This window comes from Crotalus tigris, unplaced genomic scaffold, assembly GCF_016545835.1.
Source record: "Crotalus tigris isolate CLP2741 ecotype Arizona unplaced genomic scaffold, ASM1654583v1 scf7180000017658.5313226, whole genome shotgun sequence".
NCBI classification, from domain to species: domain Eukaryota; kingdom Metazoa; phylum Chordata; class Lepidosauria; order Squamata; family Viperidae; genus Crotalus; species Crotalus tigris.
In genome coordinates, this window is record NW_024096545.1 from 4380333 (window position 1) to 4408284 (window position 27952).

The 27952-nt window shown below is 35.7% G+C and overlaps 1 long non-coding RNA gene across 1 annotated transcript; it reads right to left on the minus strand.

The window, feature by feature from the left end:
* Nucleotides 1–568: 568 nt before the first annotated feature.
* LOC120304774 lies at nt 569–27594 on the minus strand. The gene is made up of 3 exons (XR_005555826.1): nt 27525–27594; nt 2115–2188; nt 569–682 (listed from the first exon to the last, which is right to left on the minus strand). It is a non-coding gene; the product is annotated as an uncharacterized LOC120304774 (long non-coding RNA).
* Between the last annotated feature and the right edge of the window lie 358 nt (nt 27595–27952).

Below are 27952 nucleotides of genomic sequence, written 5' to 3' on the forward strand. Positions count from 1 at the left end.
CAGAAAATATGCATCGTTACAGAGATGTATACAATCTAAAACCTCACTACAAAGAAAAGAAATAGAGGCAGCTTAAGAGAAATGTGTGCATCAGAATCAAAAACTTTAGATAACACTCATGGAACACTCATCTGTACTATTTCTTTAAAAAGATGGAGAATGGTGCCTCCCTCAAGCAGAATTTTCGCTGTATCAGATCATATCAAATAAACCAAACTAAATACACCTACAGCAGATTGTCAAGGAATTAAAGGAAGTGTAATAAATAGTAGTAAACCCAAATACTCAAGGGTTGAAGAAAAAGCTTAGATTATTTTGTTTTTCCAAAGTCACTTCAATTCTGCTGTTTGGAAGAGAAGGAAGTGCTATTGACCAGTTTATTTTTAAAATACAATTGTTATATATTGTCAGAAATATGTGGGTTTTTTTAATAATAATAATAATAATAATAATAATAATAATAATAATAATAATAATGGGACAATTGTGAAAAAGTTAATTTTGATTAAGATTCACAGAAATCAATACTGTTTAAATTAGTCACCTTAAACAACTTGGCTTTTGAATCTGACAATATCTATAGAATGATCATTGTTGGTGAAATGAGGTAATCTTTCCCCTTGGAATCTTGGCACTGCTCCTCAAATTTGCTTTGGAAGATTGGGTGATCCTCAGAATAAACCTGGAATGTGTATGGAAAGTGTAGAAGTGGGAAGGAACATTCAGCTTAACAAACAAAATCTACTCAGGCAATGCTGGATCTTATCTATTATTGTCAAGAAATACTCATATAACTAATTATCAAATGTTGCAATAATATATAGTCCATAAGATACAGTGATAACCCTATCTCTCTCTATTGTAATGTGTGTGTCTCCAAGATCTTCAAACTAAGTCCAGGAACACCTGAAATTAAATTGCTTATTTTCCAGGTGACAAGATTACAGCTGCCCTTGATATACATAAGATAGGTGTGCTACAAACCCAAATACCTTTATTTCCTTTCAGAATTTCACCAAATTCTACCTGCAGTTCTTTCTTTTTCAGTATTCCCTGTACAAACTTTTGTGTTTCTGGGCCACATAAATCCAATGGTGGTAGGCTTTGAAGTTTCCAACGAGGACAGTTGTTTTTGTTTGTGGTGTTGCTTATCAGTCCAGCGCATCCTCCTTGTCTCCTTTTCAACCAAGCCTAGTTCTTCAGTCCTAGCAGGCCTTGCAGCCACGGACCACAGTTCTGCCAGAAAGCTCTGATAAGAATGATGGATGAGGAGGAGGCTGGCTCCACTATGGCCCTATAGTTTTCTGGGAGCTTGAGACAGTCTCTCTGCTACAAAGCCCACTGGAATGCCTTCTTAAAAGCTGGTAAGCAGTGAAAGGAAGGAAGGGGAGGAGTAGGAGTCATCCATCTCCCTCTGCAGATGAAACCCAGATGGATCCTCAGCCTCAGCTAAGCTTGATTGTCAGTTTCAGCACCCTTCTATGGCAATAACTTGATCAAATGCTGACAAGGTGTCTTTTCAGCATGGTCAGTCTTTTGCAAGATCCTGCTGCTCCTCCTCCTGCTAACAGTTCCTTGGTTGTTTTTTTTTCATACACATCCTTTATAATAGGGGTCTCCAACCCCTGGTCTGTGGACCGGCACTGGCCCACGGTTTGCCAGAAACCGGTCTGTGCAAACAAGCGAAGCCGCATCCACAGGATGCAGGCAGCACACAAAACCACATCCCCTCCAGTCCACAAAAAAACCTCTGTCCACGGAACCAGTCTCTGGTGCCCAAAAAGTTGGGGATCTCTGCTTTATAAAACAACTAGCCTCTTTTTTATGATAGGGCTGCCAAAATCCTGATAGCCACTAGATGGCAGTAAAGAGACACTTCAATTCCACTTACCAATACTGGTTGTCTGGATTTTTGTAGCTTAGATTTGCTAGCCCTATTTATGTCACCGCTCTCAGGCATTCATATTTGATTGGATAAATAGAAAAGTGAAATAACCATTTTTCTATCACTTTCTAGTTTTTACAAAAAACTATTATGAAAATTACAAGTTATGATTAATCAGTGAAACACTGCAGTGAGCCAGATCTAGAATGCAAGCAATGTTCCTACTTACAGAAGGGAATAGGACTTATTGAACTCATTGATTGATTGATTGATTGCAGTTTTATATTTTCTGGAAGAGGAATTCTGTGAAGCAAATGGAAATGGAAATTATTGATCAAGGATGCTGTGTATGCCATTAAAGCGTCTGTGATATTTGAAAGATTAATAAGAAAAGTACTATTGCATAAGCTTTTGCACTAATACATCCTGTGGTCTTCAAGGGGACATAGAATTGTTGATTTGTTGTAAAATTCAGTGAAAACTAATCATAAACCACCCAGTTTATAAAAAAGTGAGAAAATAGTAACCAGTGGGAAAAAATATTTGTGTGCTGTTTCTAATGAAATATATATCAGAAAGCTGAATATAGACATTCATTCTATAATAGTATAGCTCAAAAGTACTATAATCAGTGCCAGCCAAACTGATACTGTATGTACCTATTATCAATAATTTTATTTATTACTATATATAAAGTTGGGGAGCTCTTTTCTTTCTTTCCCTCTCTCACTCTAAAACGTTTTGGGTCATTTTAAAGCTTGTATAGATTTTGCTTTACAATCCTGGGCAAAGCATTTCATCCCGTTCTGATTTTATCATATGGCACTTCTTTAATCATTAGCCTAATTATTAAGATAAGAATACAAGTAAATAATTACACAAAACTCCAGGTGAATGAATGCATCTTACCTGACTTTCTAAAGCTGAATAGGATGCAAGTAATGTTATTATGAATAATCCCAGCAACCCTAATAATGTTATTTGTAAACTGTCATATCCACTGCCTCTTCCTTGTTGCTTTTGAATGGGGGAAGTCATGCAGAAAAGATTTGAAATCCTAGCTACGAAAGCTCAACTCCTGTATGTGGAATCTCTAGAAATCTTGAAATGCCAATAAATCTGGCCCTGCCCCGTCTATCACATGGTGGAATGAAGAAGGGCCATGACTTTCATCAACTAGGGCTGTGACATGCTGCAAAAATGCTGAGCTCCTGACAGGTGAGAGGTGTGTTGCCTGAGGTGCTGACGTGTTGGCTCTGCTGCAGCTACCATTCTGCCTGATAGCTGAAGAGTGTGCAAGGCTATGTGTGGAGAAGCTCACAGAAGCAGGAAGACCCTTAACCTGTCATATACTGGCTTGAGAGGGAGGGAGGTTAATTGGCTGCCAAGTAGCTTCAACTCCGTATGGTATTATTTTGGCCTAATCAAGGAGAGTTATCCAACTAGGGCCCACTTGCATCAAATTGCCTCCAAATGGGTTCTTGCTAACTCTGAGTGACAAAAGGAAGGAACTGGGATAACTTGCATAAGTTCGGTATGTATGTAGCTGTCTTTTAAGGTGGGCGTTTTTTCAGCATTTCTGCCAATTGTACTAAAAGAGGATTTCTTAGATCTTTGGGATATTTTGATTTGATTTTTGATTAATACTTGCCATCAAGTCAGTGTCAAATCTTAGTGACTTCATAGGTAGATTTTCTCCAAAACGGTCTGTACCTCACCTGGCCATTCAGGTCTCCTAAAGGTCCACCATTAGCACTATAACTATCTCTATCCATTTTGCTACTGGTGTTGCTCTTTTCTTTGCTTCAAATGCTTTTAATTTATAAATGAGAGTTATCGCCATAGCCCTTTTATGCTGTGCTCTCAGGCTCACCCTTACTCAGAGATCTTCCATTTCTCATCATTAAGAATGTAACAGCCATCCCGGCTAGTAGCCATTGATTATCTTATCCTTTAGTAATTTTCTCTGCCATTTGTAAAGTTGTCTATCATTACGTTGTGGCAGCAAATTCCATATTTCAGTGGGGTGCTGAGTGAAGGATTTCTTTTGGTTTATTATGACACACTATTCAGTTTCAATGAATAGTCTCAGTCTGTACTGTTAGAAGACATGAAGTGAGATGGAAGAGTGAATCTTTATTCACATTCTTTACACACTATACATAAATTTATATATTTTTATTGTATTAGTCCTCTCCCAGCTTTTGTTCAGCCCTTCCTTGCAGAGGATTGCTCCAGCCCTTTCTTCCACCACTCATCTTGATTATGCCTTACAATATCCTTTTTGAAAGGATATTTGATAATTGTACAAATTAGTTTAAAAGTTACTGCATCAAAATTTTGTATGAAAACATTAAAGCACTTTTGTATTTATTTTCTATCTTTTCCCCCCTATGAGTCTTACATGGAATCAATCTTTCAAATATCTGCAACATAAGGTCTAATTTTTTAAAGTTATCCGCCCAAACCTTGAATTCTCTTTCCTGGTTTAGCCTCTACTGGTTCAGGCCAGATCAGTATATACCTAGTTAGGATTCTTTTTCCATGAATGGGATATTCCAGTGTGCACCTTGATGCTCACAATGAACCTCATTTGCCATTTTAATACCATTCCTACTTTTCCCTTTCCACCCCCTTCCTAATTTGGTAATTACTGTATTGAATTACTATTGGAGCAAATCACAATTCCTTTTTACTTCTTCTACTTGAATAACTTCATTTCATCAGCAAATACTAGCCACTTCAGTGTTCTCTAATTCCAATTCATTTATGAAAACATATTGGGCGGCATACATTATCTGCTCTAATGCAGAGAAGCCATGGAAAATAGTTTTTGGATACAAAGGCAGCATTGCCACATTTGTCACTATTCCCATCACTGGTCACCTGCTATTTTTGATTCAAGTGGTACTTTTGCACCTTGTATGGCGCTCAAGCATGTGCCCAACTGTTAAATGCAGATATGCTCACCCAGCCAATTTTACGGTGGGTCTTTACCTGACCATCAGCTGTGAAAACTTGTTTCTTCAAATACCCACTTTTGTTCAGCTGCAGAAAGATATCCAGATGCTTTTGCAAGTGGGAATTTCAGTTAAAATAATTATAGTAGCAAAAATTCTGAGTCAGAAAGAAGAAGAAGCTGGGCAGGACCTAAGGTCAACGCTGAATGAATTGCTTGCCAAATATATGGTGGGGTATTTTTCTTTTTTTGAAAAGTTTTATTAGTTTTTATGGGGTTAAGGGTAAAATGGGGTCAGGGTTGGGATTGGAGTCTAGGTTAGGGTTGGGGGCTGGGGTTTCCCCAGGTAACATTTTCAATATTTAGCAAACAGCATATTGTCTGAGTACATATATTTAAACAACAATAATAGATATAGTAATAAGTGATAATAATAAATATGGTTAATTATCTTAGGCAATATTAGTTAATCGCTCCATGTCATCCTTCTTGCTGGGGTGTATTCAAAATTACATATCACATTCCTTTCTCTCTTATTTTTCTATTTAGCCCAAAATGGTTTACTCTCACTGGCCAACTGTAACCCACCCAGAATATAGTGTAAAGATGTTTCACATAATCTATTAACTGGAAATACGAAAGATAAATCTGAGGTGTTTTTTTCCCTATATGTCATTCTGTTCAGCATTTCCCCTCATTTTATCCACCTGTAGTAACCTTTGATAAAAATAGTAGCAATACAGAGGCAAGGATATTTTTCTTGGACTGTTGCCTGATAATGAGCTAGTCCACCAGATGCAGCTTTAGATCAGCAGTATAGAAACCAATGCTACACAATGCAGAACAAAATTTTCTCAGTGGAGATCATATTCATTAGATTCTGATTCTTTGTTTTTGGTTGAAGAATTCAACCGAAGTTTGAAGAAGCCAAACTTGAGAACTGCTCTTTTCTGACCATTCCAGTGTGACAGAATCCCAGCTAAACTAGAAGACTGGTTTAACTGAGAGGAAGCTGCTTTCATTGTATTATGAGGCTAAATACAACCAGCTATCTAAGTGGATGCATTTAAAAGTGTCCTTGGTACAAAATACCTGCACTCCAAAAAAGAAGGTTGTGCAATGTAATTTTATGCCTGCCAGTATCCAATTTAGCAGCTTGGGTGCTATGCCAATCATATTGGCCTAATTGGTTTCTGGTATCTCTACTGGTTGTGAAGCTTTCATGTGCAATTCTTTTGTTTCCAGTATGCATAACAAATGATTGGTCAGAGTCGCCTTGAACCATGAGATGGGCGACAAATAAGTTTAATAATAAATGGGTTTTTTTAAAATGGATTTATGGGTCCCTTTCTTTGTTTTCAAATAATAGAATAGCAGTGTTCCAATATTTGAGGGGCTGTCACAGAGAGGAAAAAGACAATCAATTTTCCAAAGCGCCTGAAAGCCAGACAAGGAACAATGGATGCAAACTGATCAAGGAGAGATTTATTGGTTGATTGTTCTCACTCTCAGAAAATCTCTCCTTTATTTTATAGATTGTATTTTTTCTTTTCTTTTTTTTTCTTTTCTTTCCTTATATTTTTTATTTTCACCTCATCTTATTTTATTTCTTTTATATATATATATATCTTTTCTTCTTTCTTTTCTTTTTTATTCCTTTTTCTTTTTAAGTAATTTCTTTTTTTTCCTTAATATTTATGCCTTTTTTTTACATATATATTATTGTCAATTATCTTATAAGCTTAGGTAATGTATTTAGACATATTTATGGTTTATACTTTTTTAATTTTTTGTTAAGATTTTTAGAAATTTTAATTAAGCCTATATTCAGCTCTGGGAAGGTGGGGGGGAAGGAGTGGGAGGGTTGGGGTGGTTGGGAAGGGTTGTTTTTTGTTTTTTTATTTTTTTCCTTTTCTTATTTGTAAAAACTTTAAAATTTTCAATAAAAAAAAAAGAAAATCTCTCCTTATTTCTAGGTTGAATCTCTCCTTGATCATCCACAACTTCTGAAGGCAGACTGCTTCAACACTGGGGGCTTTCAAGAAGAGACTAGATAGCCACTTGTCAGAAAGGTATAGGATCTCCTCCTTGAGCAGGGGGTTGGACTACACGACCTACAATTCTGTTATTCTGTATTCTGTAGTCTTCTAGTCCTCTAAGCAGGAAACCCTATACCATTTCAGGCAAATGGTTGTCCAGTCTCTTCTTTAAAATCTCCAGTGTTGGACCACCAACAACAAAAGCAAGCTGTTCCACTGATTAACTGTTCTTAATTAATTTCTTCTTAATTCTAGGTTGTCCTTTCCTTGATTGGAACTGCCTGCACCTCTTAATATAGCATACAGAGCTACAATGAATTTACTGTGTCAAACATTTATGAATTGCTTGTTGTTGTTTTTTTTTTGCAATATTTTCTCAGTTCCTTTAAAAACAAAACAAAACCCCATCTTTTTAGAGCAAATCTAAACATAGCTAATATTAATTGGAGAGTTCATTCAGTTTATGTGAAATATGTACAGTTTTCATCCAGATTTCCAATACACTATATGGAAATGATACTCATAGTAAAATAACTATCTTGGCTCTTAGAGACAGGATGAAAAGAACTGTTTAAGACATTTAAAGCAATGGCATGGACAATTCTGATCTTAGAACAATTTGTGAATTAAACAGTGCTGTTTAAAATGCAACTCTGCTTCAACACAATCAAATAAAGATGTACTGAAAATGGATTGTTCCAGTTTTCCTTGATGAGAAAAAGCTACCCAACATGGGGAAAATATTAGCATTGTTAAATTTTAGGAAATCATTCTTAAAGTCTACAGAATGCAAACAAAATTGTACATTCTAACGTTAGCATTTTTTTCCAATGGAGCTGTAGCATTGGGTTTGATTTTATAGTTATAACAATATAATTTCAGATGTTTTCATATTGAAATTCAGCTTTGGCAAAACTTGTATGCAAAGTGGTTACCATGACCACTTCAGTTAAAGAAACCTTTAAGCAAAAGGCAGTTCTGGTTGTACTTAGCAAATTGAATGCAATGTATAATATAATCCTGCAATAGATTTAGAATCACTATTCAATATATTCCCCTGAGTTTTACTTGTAACAGAATTCTGCCAGAAGACTTTAATGTATCACCCAGCTATATTGTCTTTTCTTGCTTAAAATCCTTTTGTGAACAAAATATACACCACACTACGTCCAAGAAAAAAACCCACAATATAGTGATAGGAAAACGTGTTGAATAAAATTCAACAACAATGAGCACAAGATGCACACATAAACACACACACACATAGACACAATTTATAGAAAATCTGATATCTAAAATTTAAAACATCTTTGAACAGAAATAGCTGTAAGAATTTAAATGCTAGGTAAACGCTACTGAGAAGGAGAATCAATAATTAGTTACCTACCTAACTTTTTTTGACATTTGCACTTGAGAAAGAATGATATATGGATTGGGCAAACATACACACACACACACACACACACACACACACACACATATATATACATACATACATAAGGGATGAGATATTCCTCCAAATTCTCTAGTCTTAAGCTATTTAGAATTTCAAACATAAACATCTCCAGTTAACTATCCTAAGATGTTGTTAAACTATTATAAAACACAAGAAATAAGATTATTTAGGAATGCCATAGTATAGATGTATTGGAATACAGCAGCCATTCCCTGGCATATGTTTTAAGCAACAATTCTCCTATCATTGTAAAATAGCGCTTTTATCTCAAAATTTTGCAGTGAAGTTTTGCAGTTTTTTCAGCAAAGGATGTATCAAGGGTGAACAAAGCATTTCCTGCCCCAAAATCTAATCTAACATTGGATTGAACTGGATCTAAATGTGTCTGAAATGTTGACAATTATCACTCAACATCTTACCTTAAAAAAAAAAAAAGAGAGAGAGACATAGTTATTTGCAATTAGAATGTTTGGATCCTCCAAATCCAAGTTCAGGTTTGACTTTCCATTACATCAGTACAGTTATCCCTAAATTGTCCCTAATTATTGATTATGCTGGATGGGCCTCTGGGAGCTGTAGGTTGGGAAAAGCTAATCTAAAAGAAAAATGTGTCTTTGTCTTGAAAATGTATGTTAGCAATTTAGAGAGTCATTGCAGCCTTATAAGGCAACTAGCGTCCCATTGGGCACTGTGAATGTTTTGATCTGTAGCTAGAGATGTTGGTAGAGAAAAATTCTGTCACCATTCAGAACTCTATATCCAGTATTCCAAAGGGAACGACTGAAAATGGCATGTGTTTATGGAGTCCTCTTGTGTCCACACACACATTCCTCAATGCCACTAAGCAGAATGTGAGAAGAACAAAGAAGAAATGTAGGGAGGGGGAGATAATGAAAAAGGTCACTCTGTCCATTTTCTGTTCTGGCTGCAGGAAATGTGGAAAACTTTAGATTTTGCAGTAGATTACTCTCTTTTTTGCCATAATAGGATTGCTTTGGAAGTTTCTGAAAAGCCAGTCAGTCCATAAAATTCATTTGATATCAAAAAACAAAAGAATGAAGGGTTACTAGGGTCATGTGAACTAACTGGGAAAGCATCTAATGTTTTGCTGTTCATAAAGCTTTTTGAATATATCAAGTGAGACCAAATTCATCCCATATCAGCCACAACTAATACAATTTTTAGAACGGAATTTTGAATATACTAATAATATTCCATATCACAGAAGATCAGAAGAGTTAGTTGATCATTTCTTGAATAATAACAGCTCAGTGCTGAATCTCTTGTTCAGAAAATAGAGTTATTGGGACTGTAATTAGAACTGGTGCAGTTCCGCTTTAATTTGAAAATATTTAAGCAACATTTTGCAAAGCCTGGGCAAAACACAAGTGTGGGATTTGCTAAGTACTTTTCTTCGTCTTTGGTGGTTAAGAATCCTCTCTTTCACCCATAAATCCAGCCTGAGTGAGTTCTGTTTATTCTGTTTACTGCAATTACCTAACCTGTGTGAGTCTGTATATAAATCATAGGGACCAATGATTTATGGGCCGACACATCATTCTGAGGGAGTGCACAATGTCCCTACAGAGAAAGCTTTTATGGAAACCTTTTTCCTCAGAGGGAGGAGACAAGAGCAGTGGGTGCTATGTATCTCTAGGCCATATTTCTGCATTTTTTAGAGCTCAGCAGAACCAAGAAGCAAAAGAAATTCAGCCTGTTTATTTATCAACTGTGATAACCCACAAAGTGCCAATTAATAGTATTATATACATTATCAAATGCCAAGCATCCACTCCTCCCAGATGTATAAGCACCAATTGTATTGATCTTTTGGTAGAAAATGAAACTTTTTTTTTTCTTGTCTGCCTTCAAGTCAGTCTTTTCTCCTGGTGATTACCTGAACAAGTCCCTGAATTTTTTTTTCAGAAATAGTTTGCCATTGCCTCATCTCTAGGGCTGAGAGAGTGAGAGGTCATCCAGCAGGCTTTGTACCTAAGGCAGGACTAGAACTCATGGTCTCTTGGATTCTAAATTGATGGTTGCTATGGGCAATTTCTTCATATCAGTATGATAGACAGAATTCACTGAAGAAAAGAATACATAAGAAAAAGCTAAAAGACAACTGAGCAATGAGCAGAAGATACACAAGTGGATAAGAACTTCTTTTAAATACACAAGCTACATCAGAGGTAGTTTTCTTGGGTCAGTTAGTCATAATTTATCAGCCTATAAACCTTTCGTTTTCATATAAACAAAGTTGCACTTTAAATAGATAGCCTGGAGATTGGTATTTGAACTTAGATCTTTTTAACATTTGCATTTTGTTATGTTTTACTGTCTAGGTGAAATGTTTATATATACACACACACACACACACACACACACACACACACACACACACACACACATATATATATATATATATAATGTATCGCTAGTCTGTGTATGATATGCCATACACTAAATAAATAAATAAATAAACTCATATTCTCCTTTTTTGTATTTCTATTTTTCTCCTCTTGTTCATCTGGCTACTCTAAAAGCATTGTTTCCTATTACTGTATCATCAACATGGAGGGATATTTATTCTCAGGAAATCAGTGTATTCATCTCTGATGTGTTCCCTGTAGACAAGAAGGTGCCCAAACAGATAAAGCCCCCTGATGATTTTTCTTTGAACACTCAGAGGGTAAACAAACTTTCTTCACCTGATATCTGCTTTTTCCCCAAGAACCCAAACTGATAAGCCAACCTCTCTTCCAGACAACAACAGCCAGATGTTTCTTACTAGCTTCATTCGCTTAGCAGGGAACCGTTTGGCTAGCAAGCTTGAAAGATGTTTAGAAACTGACTTGATGAGAAAGCTTAGTTAAGTGACATATACTGACCACAGCAAGCTGAAAGGTACATAACACAAGAAGTGAATAGGAAAGAAAGAAATGTTGAAATGATGGAGAAAAGACTAGAAAAATATGTTATCGGTTACTCAGTTCCACATCAGCTATCTGCCTCTAATATGCTAAATTAACACAGTAATATATATTTGTGATCAAGATTACTAAATTACCTAAAATTTTGAGAGAAAATATCATATAAGTGTGGAATTGCTGCATAGTTGATTGATGCTTTAATTAACTATATAATCCATGTACGTAGTGCTGACTGAATTACAAAAAATTTAAAAGGGGCAAGGCATGTTTCTGAGCAAAGATGACCATCTGGGCCTGGGGTGTGTATAAATGGGAATAAATGAATACAAAAAGCTGGCTTGGAAAACCATTTAATAAAGATTGGGATAGAAATCCACCTAAGCAATAAACAGAAATATATATCCCACTTTTTCTTTCTTTCAATATTTTCATGTAATATTTTAGGGCTAACATTATAATTTTTCTATATTACATTTGACACTGAAACAATAGAATAGCTTTCTCTGGCATGGTGTCTCCCTAATGCCTTAGAACACCAGTAGTATAGAGATTAAGGCAGTGTTTCTCAACTTCAACAACTTTAAAATATGTGGACTTCAACTTACAGAATTCTGACAGTTAAAGTCCACATATTTTAAAATCGCAAAGGTTGAGATACAATTGATTAAGTATGCGACTTGGCGCAAATCCATTACCAGACATGGAATCTCACTGGTGTCTTTTGAATAGTCACTCACTCTCAGCCCAATCTGCCTCACTGGGTTATTACTGTGAGGAAAAATGGGGAGAGCTAATGCAACCTTGATGTCCTGAACAAAATATGGACTGCAAATCTAACAAATACATAAATAAATGTCCAGGATTCCCCGCCAGAATTTCTATTGAATGAACATTCTGGAGTACAGCTGCAAGGAATTGGGACATTAAAATCCTGAACACAGCATTATTGTTAAACCAAGATTTGAAAAAGCAACACTTGAAAGCAATGCAAATATTAAATATATCTTTTGAAACAAAATCACCTTGGCTTGTCTAAAATATGGTCAATCAAGAGGTAAGCATACTTCCCTAGAGAAGGTATTTCATAAATAAGAAGACATTGCTCAGAAGGCATGTCTGCCTAATACGTGTACTGCATACTATATATTATATTTAGCCTTTCGTGTTTTAGAATGTCCATAGTTTTAGAAACAAATCCTAAAGCTACTGGTTCATATAAGTGGAGGTAGTCCTTTAAAAACCACAAGGAATGTTTTCAATGTACTCTGGAAATACAGGCATGCAATATGCCAAACAAAAAATGAGTGTGGTATCCCTAATATTGGTATCACCCAATGGCTTGTTCATCTAAATGAACTTAAGGGGATATAAATACATTCTTTGTCTATGACAAAATCTATAGAAGGCAATCATACTTATCCAGGCCAAGGCTAAAGTCTAGGTGGCTGGAGGGGGTGGGGGTGGGGGGTGGCATGGAAAGAATGGCCCAATCTTAATTTAAGCCAGTGTTTTTCAAATTTAGCAACCTTAAAAGATGCTTGGACTTCAACCCCCATAATTCTCTAGCCAACATGAAGCCTCCAATACTCTTTGCTTTTTACTACATCCCACTTCAGTGTAACTTTTGCAATCAGTGCAATTCAATGGTGAGAAAAGTAAGGTTCTACATTTAGGCAAGAAAAACCAAATGCACAGGTATAGTATAGGGGGTACCTGGCTCAATAGTAGTTACTGTGAGAAGGATCTTGGAGTCCTAGTGGACAATCACTTAAATATGAGCCAGCAGTGTGCTGCAGCTGCCAAAAAAGCCAACACACTGCTAGGCTGCATTAAGAAAGGGATAGAATCAAGATCATGTGAAGTGTTAATACCATTTACAATGCCTTGATAAGATCACACTTGGAATGTTGCATCCAGTTTTGATCACAATATAAAAAAAAGATGTTGAGAAGAGCAACAAGGATTATTTAGGAACTGGAGGCTAAAACATATAAAGAATAGTTGCTGGAATTGGGTATGTCTAGGTCAGTGGTTCTCAACCTGTGGGTCGGGACCCCATTTGGGGTCGAATGACCATTTCACGGGGGTCGCCAAACAAGGCTGTCCGCCATTTTCCCCCCTTTTCTTTGGCCACGCCCCTGGCACCCGGTGATGTATAAGTGGTTGGGGGTCACCACAACATGGGGAACTGTATTATGGGGTCGCGGCATTGGAAAGGTTGAGAACCACTGGTCTAGGTTAATGAAAAGAAGGACTAGGAGTGATATAGCTAGCAGTGTTCCAATATCTGCCATGAAAAAGAGATGGCTAACCTATTCTACAAAGCACCTGAAGGTAGAACAAGAAGCAACAGATGGAAACTAATCAAGGAGAAAACCAACCTAGAACTGAGGAGAAATTTCCTGACAATTAAAACACTTAATCAGTGGAATGACTTGTCTCCAGAAGTTGTGGGTGTTCGATCACAAGAGGTTTTAAGAAGAGATTGAACAACCATTTCTCTGAAACGTTATAGGGTCTCCTGCATGAGCAGGGGGTTGGACTAGAAGATCTCCAAGGTCCCTTCCAATTCTGTTAGTCTGTTATTCTTTCTCCCTTGTTTTTCTTTCACTGAAATCAATTTCACTGTAAAGAGAAAGAAGCTGAAAGAATTCTTGGATTTATATTTCAAGTGTGTATTTCAGCTGCTGAACTATACTTTGATTGAGGCCTGGCTATTAGCAGCACTTGGGCAATTTGCTCCCATTGCCCACTCCATCCAGCATTGCTGCAAAAGACAGTGTTGACCATGAGGCAGTGGAGCAAAGTATTCTTAAAGACTTCCCACTTAGCCTGGTGACCTGTCTGCTTGGGACTCTCAGCCACCCTGCCACTAAGCAGGCAGTTTTGTTAATGCTGCTCTTCCCACCCCCACCGCAAAGGCTTCCCAGTTGTGAATTGCTGCCAGTTTTGATGCAAACCATTGCATGCTGACTCCCCCTCCTTCTTGTTAGCAGGAATGCTCTTGCGGTAATTTCTCCTTCATAGCCTATGTTGTCTCCTTCTATAGCACTCGTCTCATACTGGAGAGAGAATGAGGGAAAGATCAGGCTGGGTCCTGGCTGTTTAGTCTACCAATCAGATTGGTGACAAAGAGTCTAGCAGCTGGCATGGAGCACTTTGGTCCATGCACCCCTGGCTGCCACCCCGTCTTCTTTTGTGGGAAGAACAAAGAGTGAAGATTTCTTTACTCTTTACTCTGCTGGAGACCATGTTAGAATAGAAGTACAAGAACAAGGAGTCAAAGGACTGAATTACAACAGGCAGGCTATGCTAAAACATCCTTCATTAGTTCGCACTATTAAGAACATACCTTGGACTACTGGAGCCATTGACCTTAGCCAATCTATGGCCTGGAGATAATGAAATGTGAAGCTCAACGCTCAATCTTGATGGCATAGCCCATTGGGGATCTAAACTAGACACACTGTACACTAGAGTGATTTTTGAGTCTATGTGAAGAGTTTCCCATCGACAGGAACTGGCTCTAGGCATTCAAATCATTTCAACCCTTCCTTTATATGAAACATTTTATGCTGAGATCTCCATTTTTAAAAATACTCTTAAGGTTTATAAAACTCTAGTGCCTTTATTTTAGTTTCCTTTCCCACCAATATAGTTGTGTGGAAGGGATATGCTTTTAGAGAAGAAGAGGACAAGAGATGGAGAAGCTTTCCAGTTTATAAAATGTTCGCACTCCTTCCCCCCCCCCCCCAGATTGTATCTCTCGGCTCTACCTGATGCACTGAAACAGAATTAGAATGGAGAGCACTGAATTTTTCCTATTCCAGAAGAGACACTCCTACGTCTACTGGTCTAAAGAGAGCGGAAAATCCCTCCCCATACCATTTTTTTTCCAGGACAGAGAGGAAAGGACTGATCTCCCTTTTCCTTTTAGAGTGCAGGAAAAGTCACTCTCGCCCTCTGAATAGAAAGAGCTTTCTTTCTGCCAAGAAAGAGATCCAGTTTCAGGGGGACTGGTTGGGTTTCTAGGAGAAAAATGATCTACTATAGGTCTAAACTAGGTTGAAAAGATCCAGATGACCAAAAGAAGGCAGGAAAGAGAGACAGAAAATTCTTTGCTGCCACTTAGTGGCTATTTAGATTTTTTGCAGCATAATTATGGTTTGTCTCTAGTGCAGCAGAATGGCCTATTTGAGCTTTCCCTTTATGGTATGGAAGGGCTGTCATAGCGGTGGTGAGATAAGACTTTTGAATGGGAGTTAAAAAAACTAACTAAATTTAATAATAAATAAATATCTCACTGCCTACTACATAATCAGGCACTGGGGGAGCCAAACCAACCCACAGCATTAGATTGGTTTATTTATTTGTTTGGTTATATTTTTGCAATGCAGTTATGGTAAACCCAAACAAGCAAAATTTACCAGCTTGTCTGGTAGAATCAGATCCCCAAGGAAGATATGTGATGATTGAACTTGGTTTATATGGTAAGAAAATACTTATAGTGGGACTATATGCACCAAATCACCAACAGGAACAATTTTATAGATTGTTACATCAAAAAATAACTTTGCTGGACTATAGATCCGTGGTATTAATGGGTGATTGGAATGGTGTCTTAGATATACAAAGGGATAAGAAAGGTTCTTCCCCTTTTTTTAAACAGGCAAAATTACCTAAAGCTTTTTTTGATATGAAGGAGGATTGGGAATTAAGGGATTATTGGCGGGAATGTAATCAAGAGGAGAGAGACTTTACTTTTTTTTCGGACAGACACCAATCCTTTTCAAGAATTGACTTTTTTTTATTACAACGGACTTATATAATAGAGTAAAGAATGTAAAGATTTTTCCTAGATCGTTGACGGATCATAGTCCAGTTTGGATGGAGCTGATTCAAGAAAAAGAGGAGAGAAGATCCTGGAGGGTGAATGAAAACTTATTCAGACAAGAAAAGAATGTTCAAAAGTTAAAGGAGTGTTTAAAGGATTATTTTGCTTTAAATATGTATAAGGGGACTTCAATGTCAATGGTATGGGATGCAGGTAAAGCATTTATGCGTGGGATCTTGATAAAAATGAATAACTTTCACAAGCAAAAGCAGACTCAGAAACGTAAAGAATTGGAAGATGAAATTAAATTAAAAGAAAAGTCTTTGATTTTAAATCCTTCAGATGAAAGCATTAAAGAATCTATAAAGTTGTTAAGAACACAATTTAATATGTTGTTGGCGGACCAAGCTGCAACTAACTTATTGTTTATGAAACAAAGTACATTTTGTAATGCCAATAAACCAGGGAGATGGCTGGCCTATTAATTAAGAAAAAAACAGAGACAGAGAATAATAGATAAAATAAATTATAAGGGTAAATTAGTTTTTCAGAAGGAATTGATCAAGAGATCTTTTTTAGACTATTACCAAAAACTATACAAATCTACTAATGTGCAAATCTTAGATATAAATAAATACTTAAGCAAGGCTAGCTTTCCCAAATTGACAGAGGAACAGAAACATGAAATTAATGACTTAATTACTAAAGAGGAAATTGTGATAGCAATTAAGCAATTGAAACCAGGGAAAGCACCGGGTACGGATGGACTGACAGCTGTTTATTATAAAGCTTTAATGGAGGAGATGATCCAACCATTAGGTGATCTTTTTAATGATATCTTACAGGGCTCAGAGATTCCTCCCTCATGGCGTAGTGCTTTTATATCTTTGATTCCAAAGGAGGATCAAGATCTTACTTTACCAAAGAATTATAGACCTATATCTCTTTTAAATGTTGACTATAAGATATTTGTTAAAATCCTAATAAATAGGCTTATGAGGGTTGTGCATCATCTTGTGCATAAAGACCAATCTGGGTTTATAACTGGTAGGTACATGAAAAATAATGTTAGACAAATTATTAACTTATTAGAATATCTAGACAAGAACAACCAAGTCCCCGCAGGGCTGATATTTTTAGATGCTGAAAAAGCTTTTGATCAACTGAATTGGCATTTTATGCTAAGAGTAATTGAAGAGATGAATTTTGGTGAAAAGATATTACAAGCTCTTACGGTAATATATCAAAAACAAACGGCACAACTTATTGTCAATGGAGGTTTGTCAGAGGTTTTTACAATAGAGAAAGGTACTAGGCAGGGATGTCCATTATCACCGTTGTTGTTTGTTTTAACACTGGAAATACTGTTGATTAAAATTCGAGAGTCACAGGAAATTAAAGGAATACAAGTTAACAAAAAAGAATATAAGTTAAGAGCTTTTGCGGACGACTTGGTGGTTACTTTGTCGCAACCTACCCATTCTGCAATAAAATTAGTACAGGTGATCCATTATTATGGTTTGGTTTCGGGTTTTAAGATTAATGTTAATAAGACTAAAATCTTATCCAAAAATATGACTACTCAGGAGAAGCAAACTCTGGCTAACTTGACGGGTTTTGAAATTGTCAATAAGGTAAAATATTTGGGGGTGATGTTATCTGTTTCTAATGCAAAATTATTTAAAAATAACTATGAAAGGTTGTGGGCTAGTGTACAGAAGGACTTGAAGAATTGGGAGAAGTTGCAATTATCTCTCATGGGAAGAATTGCAGTGATAAAAATGAATGTTCTACCCAAGTTCCTTTTTTTGTTCCAAATGTTACCGATTTTGAAGAATGAGATTAATTTAAGTGAATGGCAGAAAGGCCTCAATAAATTCATCTGGGCAGGGAAAAAGCCAAGGGTTAAGTTTAAAATCATGCAAGACTTCCGTGAGAGAGGTGGACTCAAGGTACCGAATTTGAAATTATACTATGATGCGGTGGTTTTAACATTAATTAGTGACTGGGTAAATTTGACAAATCTTGAGATACTCCATCTAGAGGGATGGGACTTACTCTTTGGGTGGCATGCCTATTTAATATTCAATAAAAAAGTGGACTGGGCTTTTAAATCTCACATTATAAGAATTTCCTTACTTAGGATTTGGAGAAAATATTATAAAAGTGATTTTAAAGTACCATTATGGGCTATACCTTGGCATGCGACAGAAGGAATAAAAAGGGGTGTTAAAATGGATATGGTGTCTTACAGACAGCTACTCAGATGGGACGGACAAAATTGGCAGTTAAAATCACGGGAAGAGTTAGCACAAGAAAATAATATTTATTCTTGGTTTCAATACAGACAATTAGCAGATAGATGGAAGGTGGATTGTAAGGTGGGTTTTCTTAGAGAAGATGAAAATTTTATTAAGCAAGTGAAGGATCAAAGACAAACTCATATTAAGAGAATTTATGGGGTTCTAGTTGAATTGGACTCAGAAACGGAATTAATTAAAGATTGTATGATTAGATGGGCGCAGAACTTTGGTGAACCAGTTCCATTGGATACCTGGGAAACCATTTGGGTGAGAAATGTCAAATTTACACAAGCACAGAATTTAAGGGAGAATTTTTATAAAATGTTTTATAGATGGCACCTTGATCCACAAAAAATGTCTTTCATGTACCCTGACTTACAGCCTAAATGTTGGAGATGTGGTTGTTTGGATGCTACCTATTATCACATTTGGTGGTCGTGCAGAGAGATAAAAGCCTTTTGGATTAAGATATGGTGGAATATTCAGAGAATTTTTAGAAGGAGGATAAAATTTACTCCACAATTATTTTTGTTAGGCATAGTTATTTATTGTGATACAAAGGAGGTTATATTGATGTTAAATTTGATTACAGCCGCAAGGCTGTTAGTAGGACAATACTGGAAGAAGGAATCTTTGCCTACAATGCAGGAATGGTTCCTTAAAGTGTCTTATTTGGCGGAAATGGCAAAGATTTCGGCTTTTTTAAAGGAACAAATGCAAGAGAAGTTTCTTGCTGTTTGGGATAAATGGATAAAATTTATACAATTTAAATTGGATATAAAAAAATATCACATAGCTTTTTCATAACTTTTATTTTTATTTTTATATATATATACATATATCTCAGTGTTATATTTTCTTTTTTTATATATATATATATAACTTTTCTAATTCTTTTTTAATTAAGCCTATATTCTGCTCTGGGAAGCTCAGGGGGGGGAAGGGGGGGCGTTTTGGGGGGAGTTGGGGAAGGGGAGTTTTGTTATGTCATGTTTAGTTTTTTTTCTGTATAGGTTGTTTTTCGTTTCTGTATTGTTATTTTGTTTTTTTTTGTAAAAATTTATAAAAATTTTCAATTAAAAAAAAAAGACTTTTGAATGGGAGTTAAAAAAACTAACTAAATTTAATAATAAATACATATCTCACTGCCTACTACATAATCAGGCACTGGGGGAGCCAAACCAACCCACAGCATTAGATTGGTTTATTTATTTGTTTGGTTATATTTTTGCAATGCAGTTATGGTAAACCCAAACAATACACCTAAGGAACTGATCTGTGGCACTAACATTATGCTGAGGTTTAGGAGCAGAGATTCACTGCATGCTTTTATCAAGCCCAGAAAGTTTGAACTTAAGACAACTATCTGCTTTTGTTTAACAACTACTCCACTGGGAAAAAGGAGTGCAAACTTGAAGACTTCACCAGAGATTTCTTTTGGTCACATGGATAAAATCCAGGTCAAATCAGACCCTGACTAATCCTGATCACAGTCCCAAAGGTGCTTTTTCTTTGAAGATGTTTCACTTCTCATCCAAGAAGCTTCTTCAGCTCAAGTGAAACGTCTTCAAGAAAAACAAGAAAGTCCAACTGCCTCTTGAAAAAGCACCTTTGGGACAACTATGACCTGAATAACTGAAAATCTCCATAGATCCTGATCGCAGTTCTTTATTGGTTCAAACGCCTGCTTTCTAATTCCAGTCACATAAAATTTAGTGCCTTTCTATTTTACAGAAAGTTTCTAATTTGTTCTGAGACCTAAGGATAATTAAAGTGAAGAAGAAGGTGGGATGTGGAGAGAGAAAGACAAGAGATTATTAAAAGTTTAAGTTAAATTGATGCTACAAAAAGTCTTTTTCCAGCAGGTGTGAATGTGTGACTAAGGGCTAGTGCATGAAAGCTGAAAGGATAAAAGCATGGATGTCATTTTATCCAGACCTTATTAATAATTTTGCCAGGAGCTTTTAAAGTCTGCAAATCAAATTTTAAAATGAAGAGATATGCTAATTTCTCTAAAGTGCCTTGTAAAGTTTTGAAGAGGAATATGAATTACGGATAATGAATAATGGATAAAGATGATTAAGAAGACAGATTAGCACGAACCTGGAATGTTGAATAGCTGAAGATGAAACATGGGCTAAGAATTGGAATCTGGAGCTGTGCTTTAATAATCTTAGAGGTCAGTTAATTTGACAACTAGTTGGAACAAAGCATATCTGCACCCAAATTCTGGAATCTAGCCTAAGTGTTTGTGACTTTTCAGCCTGTTGCAATCTCTTGCCCATGTTCAAGAAAAACAACAAGAATGGGACATAGGTCAGTTGCACAATCCAAGATAATCAAGTCAATTAATGATGCTGTAATAATACACTTTAACTTCTTTACAGGAAAATATCTCCAACCATCCTGTTCATTATGAGGGAAACTGCCAAAGGATATAACTAGTTGTTTTATGTAACACAGAATGTGTCATATTTCAAATGTTCAGGACTGCATAGGAATCCCCCCCCTACTTTTTTTTGGTTGAGGTTTGTTCCTTTCTCTTTCTTTTGGGGATAAGGTAGAGTTAGGAGCCATTTTAAATCCAGAATTGTGTGTTTTGGATATAAATATGCTTTATTCCTCACAAACATTGATATTTTTGTAAAATAAATTATAGTCATATTTTATTATTATCCCAATATGCAGAAGCAGAAGTGAATATGAAACTGAGAAATTTGTGATTGGCCTTGTGCCCCTTACATGCAAAGCTTAAAACCAAGTTTAACTTTACAAAAAAGAAATTATTTATTGCCCTATTCCACTTAATCTTTTACTTGATTGCAGTCAATGGCATAATCTGGATTAGGATTATCAACATAGAAAGGGAAAAGACTAAACCTTCTCCCAGAACTCTTTGCTCTTAAAAAAAAAAAACCCTTCCCTTTGTGGATCCAAAATTTGAAAACAACGTTTTAGATTAAAACTAGCTTATAGGTTGTCTATTGTTTATAGATTGATTATAAATCATTTTCCGGGAGGATAGACATGTTAGTGCATTGAAACAAAAATAAGAAGAACCCTGAGGCAATTTAGATACCAATAATTTATCATCACACAATCTCTCATGGATCATAGCCCACTTCATCAATACATAGAATAAGTAAGTAAGCAGTAAATAAATTGCATTCATGGAGAGGGAGAACAATCTCCCATATGAATGTTTGCATTCCATCATTTTGTAAATGGGAAGCATGTGGTGTTGCTCCCCTAATAATTCCTGCAATGTCACAATTGAACCCAGAATGGAAAACTTCATCTTCTAAAAACTAGATTTATTTAAAACAGATTTATTATGCATGTTTTCCTGAGAGTACGTATTTATGAATATATTTATTTTCAAATACTTGGAGGCTATCCCTCCACTCAGTGGCAATTCAAGATGGGATCCAAATAAAAAGACTGAAAATGGGTGAAGCACAAAACATACAAGGTTGACTTTTTGAATGATAAAAAAGAGAATGTGAAATCAGAGAAAATAGAATTAAGTATTATGGACTACAAAGGGAAAAAAATCCATGGTGTCTTCACCAGTTAATTTTTAAACATTAACCATGTTTAGCATTCCACTATCAGTTAATATATTAGAAATCAATGTTGTGGCAAGTAGGTCTGTTTAGTAGGAAAGCACAATTTACTAACAATTTCCCTTGTGAATGTTTAACTTCTTAATCCAGGAATTAGAACACTAGTTTGGTCTAGCAGTTAAGGCACTAAATTAGAAAGCCAGAGACCATGAATTCAAGCCCCACCTTAGCCACTAAAGCCAACTGGGTGACTTTGGGCCAGTCACTCACTCTCAGCTCAACCCAACTCATAGGGTTGTTGTTGTTTGGGGAGAAAAGAGAAGGAAGGTGTGTTGAATATGTTAGCTGCTTTGAGTTATTTGTAAAAATAATAAAGGTGGGATATAAACAAACAAACAACATTATGTTAATATGGATGAAGTGGACTGTTTACTTCAAAGACTCACTCAGCACCTATACTATTTTTTTAAAAAAATCAGATATATCCAGGAAACAGATATTCATGATTAATTCTATTTATACACAGTGATGCTTACGCTTCTTCTTAATTTTTTTTATGTGAAGCTGAAAGTGTCTCCCTTTCCTCTGCTGAGATTCCCAGATCAGGAGGAGGAAGTGAAAAGAGAATGGACATACTGAAGAGGATAAAAATGTAAGAAAAGACACTGGGGGGCTCTGAATCTTCAAAAGAAACTCCTTCCTCACTAGCTTGGTTTTAAAAAAGACTTAACTAATGGAATGGCACTGGCTTTCAGCCTTTCCTACAAATGGAGTCTTCTCCCAGTCCCTTGGATCAATTTAAAATGCAAGAAATAGACGGTGGGGGTCTGCTGAGATAGCCATTTTGCATGGGTATGTGAATCACCCAACTCTCTCTCATGATCCATCTATTTGATCTGCCCTGGAAATTTCCCACTGATCTTCCCCTCCTACTCCTATCCAAGACTGCCTCCTGGTTCAACCATCTTCCATGTCTGCCTGCCTGTCAGGGCCTCATGAATAAAGTGTTTTATCTGCCCGAGTGGCAGGCCTCTATAATCAAAGAAGGATGATAGGGGAGGCAGGATTAACCCCAGAGAAGGAAGAAAATCCTTCTACAGCCTCTTGCCAGATACATCAAAAGTAACATACCAACTGCTAATCTACTGTATAATGCAATGGTTGAGCACAGAGGAATCATGACTGACCACTTTGGTTAGAGAGGCCTTGTGACAGTATTGCTGCGTGATCCAAGATAGTTCATTGCTTGATTTTGGTGAAGTCACTTGAGAAAGGAAAACATCACAAATATCTTTCTCCATTAAAAATGCAATAATAATAAACTGATAACAAAACAATTGATGCTTTATAGTGATATCCCAAATCAACTATATCAGTGGTTCCCAACCTTTTCTATACCCCACACTCCTAGAATGCTTCTGATATATTCTCGCACCCCTTACAAAAGTTCAAAACGAATTATGCATATACACTATAATTTTGAAACTTCTAAACCCAAGTTTTCGTACCCCCTGGAATATCGTCTTGCACCCCCAGTTGGGAACCCCTGAACTATGTGATGGCACAATCATGGCACAATCACTTAGGCCTACATTCAGGAACTACTTTTCTTAACACTCAATATTGCCTGCTATTCATATATATCTACTTTTCATGTTACAAATACATCATATATGATCAATACCAAATCAACATTTCAGCAATGCACATATGTCTCATATCAGTCCAATTGTACTGGTATTACAAAACTCTAGTCTAAGCCACATAGCAAAACATTACTGCTTATCAAATACTGCCAGATGTTGAATATTGCCTCATATGTTGAATACAAGTATAAATATATATTTGGGGAATGTGATAGGAAAGTTGACAGAGGAAGACAGTGACTTGAACTGAAGGAGAAATATTGACTAAATCAATTAAATATTGATTGTTATTTAATTAAATAAATTAAAAAGAGGATTTTTAAAAGTTCAGACTGACAGCCTATCTTATCCAGCATCTCATTTTCTATGTTGATCAATGAGATACTTAGAAAGAACAAAGGAAGACATGAAAGTTTCCTTTTGAGTGCCTTTCTCTGTAAAGGATACCGGATGATAAATTACAGAGACATCAAGATTAGTAGTCACTGATAGTTTTTAAAGCAAAAGTTAGAACTTGGACATGCTCCTATGATCAAAGAAGGTCAGTCAGATTGACAACCATCCATCTCTGTATCCTGCATTCATGCATGAGCTAAAATTAGACAGTGATATCGCTGATACTGTAGGTAGATTTTATATTCAAACATCACAGTTTTTCAGGCTAACATAAAAAAGTCTTCTTAGATAAAACCCAGATATTAAGTGTTCTCTTCATGGATCCATTCCCTTGAATAGGTTTCCTCTCTAAAGGAATAGGGCAGCATCTTTGTTTACCTAAGAAGACATTTCTGTTCTTTTCATTTGGGCAGTCAATATATCAAACTCAGTAGGTGGCTCTCAGGGCTATAGATGTTTTCTGTTATTTTTCTTTCTTTCCTTCCTTCCTTCCTTCCTTCCTTCCTTCCTTCCTTCCTTCCTTCCTTCCTTCCTTCCTTCCTTCTTCCTTCCTTCTCTTCTCAGACAGAGTGTCCCCTAATCATCAATTAATAGTTTGGGGAGAATCATTCTGAGGACAGGATGAACCAGATTCTTTCATCTTTATTTGCCTTGTGGTTCTAACCTCAGAGAGGAGAAAGCTATCTGATTCAGTTCAATTATTATAATAGCTTCTGCTTTAAATATGGTTGGGATCACTCTGGAAGCACTGAGTCAATACTGTTTGTGATTAGTAATCATGATGATGAGTAACATCTTTCTTATCCCATCCCATCATATCTCTACCCTTTTATGAATGTTCATTTTAAATTGGAATTTTCCACCTTTGGTCATTGTGCACTAGGGCCATGCAAAGTGGTAGTTAAATGATTCAATTCTAAAGTGATACAATTGAATCAAATTGATTATGGGTCCAGATGGATTTGACATAAGATTTTGAAATTAATTATAAAAATCCTTCCTGAAGGAAAATACTGTTGTTCTGAACTCTTAAAAAAACATGATAGCATGGGATTTTGAAGGAACCAGAAAAACTAAAGATTACAATTAAAAGAGAAGAACAGTTAAATGTGAATTACTAATACAGAATGCAGCAAAATACTTTAACATCAGACGTATTAAAGGAGACTTGTGATCAATGGAACCAGAAATTATTTTTAAAAATGTCTGACATTATATAGATAGACCATGTTAAAAGATGTTATGAAAGAGGAACAAGTTTTACCAGAAAACTTGTATTTAAAAATGACAGAGTACAACAATGATATGGAAAATATGCTACAGTAGATATAAAAATGAAACTGCTGGTGTCAATAATTAAAAAGGATATACAACTAACAAACTAAGAGTGACTTGGATAACTTTCCTATGTTGGATTTACAAAAGATTCTTAAGGTTTTGAAGGATTTTGTGAGAAGGTACAAAGAAAAAACGGAGAAACTAAGTTCTAGAACAGCATTTGAAGACACTAAAAACCAAGATTATTAAAAGTAAAAGGAAGGAATATAAAGTTGATTTATATATTCATGGTTAAAATAAATATGTTATTTCTGGCAACTCTTAATGAACTCTTGCTCAGCACTGGACATCAAGGCTTTAGAGACGTTGTATTTTAAGAGAAAGTGATGAGTTACTAAAATTGTTTACACTTACTGTGATGAAAATGGAACTCATTTCTTTGTACATTTTTTTATTTTACTGTATTCTTATTTTTCTTTCTTTTCTATTTCAATCTAGTAGGGCTGTATTACTATTATCCTTCTTATCTTTCCTATTATCTATTTCCTTAGCTACTTATGACTATAACTTTGTTGTTTGTATCTTATGATTTATGTTGATTGCTTATTTAGTATCCTATGACTAGATCACTGAGTGCTGTAGCTTATGATTTATGATGATAGTATTTTATGATTATGATCATGATTTATCACTTGTTGCATGTCTGTACACTGAGAGCTTATGCGCTGGAGACAAATTCCTTGTGTGTCCAATCACACCTGGCCAATAAAGAATTCTATTGTATTCTATTCTATATTTTATTTATATTAGTTTTTAAATTTGTATCAATTTTTATCTTTTAATTATAATATTTAATGAAATTACCATAGAAAAGAACTCTGGACTGGTATTCAGGATGTTTAATAATTTTAGTAATATGAAAATTATGCAGCCCTTCTATGTATGAAAAAGTAATAGTAATGGAATTATAGTCAGCATAATATGCTTGTTTTATTGCAAAGAAATATTCTCGATTATATTTGTCTTAAAAAAATACTTCTGAGAATCTGAGAAGAGAAATGAATTACAATCAGGAATAGAGGAGGGGCTTTTTTACATTTCCTTTGAAGCTTTTAAGATAAAGCCACTGTTGTAAAGCTTTAATTATCTCATTTTTATATATTAAAAAAATCCAACTGTTACTTTAAAAAAATAATAATTAACTTATCCAAAGCTGGCCAATTGTGCCATCTGTTGGTACACTGTTAAAGCAGCAGTCTCATACCAGATCTAGAGATGAGATTCAAGGCTGTTTCAGATGCCACTACATTTCTGCATTTTGGAGGGCTTTGTGGGAAGAATCTAGTACAAAATGCATTTGTGTCAATTCTGAAGAATACTTGCAAATGTGATAAGCTACTTATCACTTTGAAAGACACAAGGGAGCATAAATTGCTGTCACTTATGGGCCAAACCAATTGGTATGGTGTTTTACCATTAGAAGGAAATACTGTATGTAACATGAACACAACTAACATTGGTAACTTGGTCTATCCTTTTCTCTATCATGCTAAAAAGCATTATGCGATAAAACAGCATCAATTGGCCCAAGTGATGATGGGCAGCAGATAGCATACAGAAACTAGGTTTAGTTAGATTTCCTTTTCTCCTGTTCCTATTTCTTCAAGTTATTACTGTACTTCTCACTCTCCTTGTGCTTTTTACATAGCATTGCTTATTCCAGGGATATGTATAGTACATGTATGCAACTGGTTGAAAGCAGTGCAGGTAAACCAGAATTTAAGCATTGCCTTTCATCTTTAACACATTGCCTACTAAAGTTAGACCGTAAGCAGGTATGAGAAAAGAAAAGAAAACCACTCTTTATATCTATCCTACTTTTTCTTCTCAGCATATTTGCTGGGACCAATATGGATTTATCAGCAAAATTAGAATCTTACCTTCTAGCATGAGAATAATATTTAACATGGTTTATTTAATATTTAAATAGTTATATATTTTGTTTCCATTTTAAAGTTTCACACAAAGATTCTGGTTGAGTTAAAAATACCACTGTAAAAGAAATTCTAGAGTCCCTTTTTAATTTTATATATTTTGCCCTGTATATATATAATCAGGGCTGGGGCTCACCTTCTGTAATGCATTCAGAGGCATGAAATTCATGATAGCGATGAGCCTTTAAAAAGATTCCATCCTTAGGAAGAATTTAGAAAGAGAAAAAAAAAATCTTACACAAAAGTAAGCCCCATTGATCCCTACTTCCAGGTAAATGTATCAAGGTGGAATTCCAGATCAAGAAGGGTCTCTGTAAAAAAAATAAGAAGCGGCCAGTATTAAGATTTAAGTGTTCAGGCTGGTAAAATATACCATATAAAGAGTACACGTATGAATGAGAAATACCTACAGTGCCAGTAAATAAAATCCAAGTCTCGCATCCAGATTGTACATTACAAAAACATACAATAAACATCAATTTTACAGATTAATAACAATAAGATTACAGTTGGATAAAAAAGAAAAGCTGTTGTTTAAATACTAAAAAATCTAGCCAGATAAGAATAAATGCCAGTCTGATCTTTTAAAATAATTCCACAGCTCTCCCATCAAAACTGCACCCTCAGCTGGATTGTATATGACTGCATAAACATTTCTTTTATCCC